Source organism: Ailuropoda melanoleuca, chromosome 15 (genome assembly GCF_002007445.2).
Source record: "Ailuropoda melanoleuca isolate Jingjing chromosome 15, ASM200744v2, whole genome shotgun sequence".
Classification (NCBI taxonomy): Eukaryota; Metazoa; Chordata; class Mammalia; order Carnivora; family Ursidae; genus Ailuropoda; species Ailuropoda melanoleuca.
This window is the reverse complement of record NC_048232.1, coordinates 38,718,336-38,722,381: the sequence shown is the minus strand read 5'-3', so window position 1 is coordinate 38,722,381 and position 4,046 is coordinate 38,718,336.

Here is a 4,046-nt window from a genome sequence, read left to right as displayed (position 1 = left end):
TTGTTCCTCTATTCTTTCATTATTGCCTTCTTTTGCATTAAATAATTTTGAGTACACCATTTTAATTCCTTTGTTGTTTCTCAATTATATTTTTAAAGTTATTTTCGTAGTGGTTTTCCTAAAGGTTACCACTAGCATCTTAAAGCAATCTAGTTTAGATTAATACCAGATTAACTGCAATAGTATACAAAAACATTGCCCATGTATATGTGTATATATATATATATATATATAGTGTAAATAAAAATATATTTATACTTTTATAATTCTCATATACATTGCCCATCTATCTATATGTGTGTGTGTGTATATATATATATACACACACACACATAGATATAGATATAGATATATATACACACACACACACACAGAGAAGAGGTATAAATAAAAATACATTTATACTGTCTTTTATAATTCTCATATTTACTTTTACTGGTCTTTATTCATGTGAATTCAAGTTATTGTCTAGTATCCTTTTATTTCAGTCTAAAGGATTCTCTTTAGTATTTCATATAAAACAGGTCTGTTTGTGAACAATTTTCTGTTTACCTGGAAATGTCTTAATTTCTCTTATATTTTGAAGAACAGTTTTACTGGCTATGAAGTTCTTGGCTAATAGGGTTTTTGGTTTTGTTTTTGTTTTTTTCTTTTGGCACTTTAAACACATCATCCGACCACCTGGCCTGCATGGTTTCTGTTGGGACATTAAACTTGCTGATGATCCCTTGTGATGGAATTACCTTTCTCTTGTTGCTTTCAAGAAGCTGACTATGTTGTGTCTACCTGTGATCTCTTTGAGTTTATCTTACTTGGAGTTCATTGAACTTCTGTATGTATAGGTTAAATGTTTTTCACCAAACTCGGAGCACACATTCAGTGCTCTGGAAAGTAATGGACAACTCTACCGTAGCCTTTACTTGCTTTTGCAGAGCCTTATGGTCAGCCAGAGTCAGAGAGCAGGCCTAGTCACATCTCTTAGGGCATGTGCAAGGACTTCTAGGTCTCCAGTAATATGCTGGAGCTTTTCAGTGCCCTCTATAGACAGCTCATTCACCAGTTTTAAAACTTTTTTAGTTAAAACTTTGGGTCAGTCTCTTGTTAGCCTCCACTGGTATGACCTTATACAGCTATGATGTTAAACATTTATTGCCGATTGTTTTTAACAAATGCAGTGGCGATAGAACTGTTCACATAGAACTGGTCAAGTTAAGATAAGCCCTGTGACTGGGGTCTTTCCAGGGAACCACCAGGTCAAACTGTGGCAGTGCTCTGGGGCTGCAGCTTTTTGGGGAGCTACAAACCCATGCTGCCCCCTTCACTGGCCGGTAGTCTTTTAGGTCTCAGAGCTATTCTGGTTGTGAGACTGTTGGTGTTCGGGGCTACCACATATCTGGAGTGAGGGTACGGAAACTGGTTAAGTTTAAAATGCCACGAAGCTCCCAGTTCTTACTGAGAGTCAGCTGGTTTTCTTGAATAAACACTCCCTGGATTGTTGCAGTCCTTTAGTTAAAATCATCTTTTTCAAAACTCTGGAAATTTACAGTTTTAACCACTGTTCTCTTTAGTACATTGTGGTTGTGTAGCAGAGTGGAATTTCTAGAGTCCTCATCCGGCTCTGCAGATGAAGAAATAAAAGTTCAGGCAGGTTAAGTAGTTGCCCAAGGAGCACCGAAACCAGGATTTCAAGTCCAAAATTTATATTCTCTACTCCACCACCTCGCACTGTCGCAGTTTCTAGAACTTCTCATTAGATAAGCAGTAGTTGCAAAACCTCCATGCGTATGCGCTTATTTAGATGGCATTTGTAACAAAGCCCTTTCCCATCAAATCGCCATTCCTGACCTTTGCACTGAGCCATCACGCCGTGTTGTCCGCTGACCCACCAGCATCATTTTCTATAAAATGTGTTTCTGTCACAGGCATTTTATTTCCCTCTCACTCTGGCTTTGACTCTAACTCAGCTGGAGCTCTGTGCCAGCATCTCCTTCACACTTACTGTAAAGGTTTCTCTTGGCAAGGGTTCTTTTTAGGATGAAAGAGAGTACCAGGCTCCAGCAGAAGGCCCTTACCCGAGCAGAATGAATGGCGTGCTACCCCAGAGGTATTAGCCACAGTACTTAACTTTCTGTGAAGTTCTCCATACCTGCCAGTTAATAGTTGCAGAAGAACAGACACCCAGGGTCTGGAACAACAGAACAAAATTATGTTCACATTCGTCTTGAACTAGAAGTGTGCTTAAAACAGATCCTACATTCTTGAGCACTGGCCTGTAATAAAAGTAATGGTACAAGGTAAATCTTTTACCGGGGCCCAGCTGCACTATTTATTACAAAACCTGAAGTGTCGGGCCAGAGAGTCATTTGCTGCAGTGGTGTCCATATTACAGCTCTTGACATCTCTCTCTATGGGCTCAGTTGACCTGAAATAAGACTACCATTTCACACACTAACAAACAGGGCACTTTTCGATGATCTACTTGACCTTTGCCTCTGGGCTCAGCAATAAGAAGAACAAAACCCAAAGAATTCAAGCTTAAGGGAGGCTAAATCCAACAATGCAGTGGCCTTGAGCATTTAATTCCTTAATACCCATTTTCTCTTGCAGGGCTTCTATGCCCTGGCTGCACAGTAAAATCACCTGGGAGCTTAAAAGTCCTGTTGACAAGGCCCTGCCCTCAGACCAGTTCAGTCAGAATCAGAATCCCCAGGGAGCAACCCAGCCATCAGTATTTTCAAAATGTTCTTCAGGTGACTGTGGGAACCACTGTGGGAACCACTGTGGAAAGATACTAAGGACACCCCCCACCCCAAACTAGAGCAGATTAGCAAATAAAAACTACAGGATCCTACTTAAATCTGAATTTCAAATGAAAAAAAAATGGGAAAAGTATGTCCTATGCAATATTTGCGGCATACTTAAATTATTTGCTGTTTATCTGAAATTCAAATTTAGAAGGATGTCCTGTGTCTGGAAACCCTACATAGAACAAAACTGAAAATTAGAAGCAGCAAAAATAAAGCTCTTCCGGCAGAGAAATTTCACCACTTGGTAGGTTCTTATCTCAAAAAAAACAAGATCTCCTGGAACATAACAGAAATAAAAGTTGTGCCCGGTCAAAGGCATCCTCAGGGAGAGCTTCCAAGTCATGGAACAGGAGAGAGGGCTGCAGGAATGTTCCAGGCAGGCTTCCGTCATGCCTGTATTAGTTTGCTAATGCTGCCATAAGAAACTGCTTCAGACCAGGTGGCTTCAACAGCAGAATTTTACTTTCTCAAAGTTCTGGAGGCCAGAAGTCCAAGATCAAGGTGGTGGCAGGTTTGGTTTCTCCTCGGGCCTTTCTCCTCGGTTTGCTTGGCTTGGCCTTCTCGCTGCATCCTCACACAGTCTTTTGTCTATGTTCACACATCCCTGGTGTCTCCTTGTGTGTCCAAATTTCCTCTTACAAGGACACTAGTCAGTCATATTGAATTGGGCCCCTCCCAAAGGACCTCATTTTACCTTCACTACCTCTTCAAAGGCTCTATCTCCAGGAATGCCTGGGTGGCTCAGTTGGGTAAGCATCTGCCTTTGACTCAGGTCATGATCCCAGGGTCCTGGGATCAAGCCCCACACTGGGCTCCTTGCCAATGAGGAGCCTGCTTCTCCCCCTGCTTGTGCTGACAAATAAGTAAATAAAACCTTTAAAAAACCAAACAAATAAAAAAAGCGTTTCTCTCCAAACACAGTCACATTCTGAGGTACTACAGGTTAGGTCTTCAACAAATAAATTTTGGGAGACACAATTCAGTCCCATAATATTGCCCCTCTCTGGTGGCCTGTGGGGAGTACCCTGGGTAATTAATTATTATTATTGCTCTGATGTCTTCGCTCTCCCCAGTGCCACCCTAGCCTGAAAGAGTGACTGTGTCCTGAGCTACCAGGAAAGAGAAAGGGAGCATTTCTGAAGGAAGTGATAGAAATGAGGGCAGAAGAGGAAGCCACTCTTTTCTGGGAAGACAGGGAAGGGAGAAGAGTGATGTCATCAGATGGGAGAAGGACAGAGG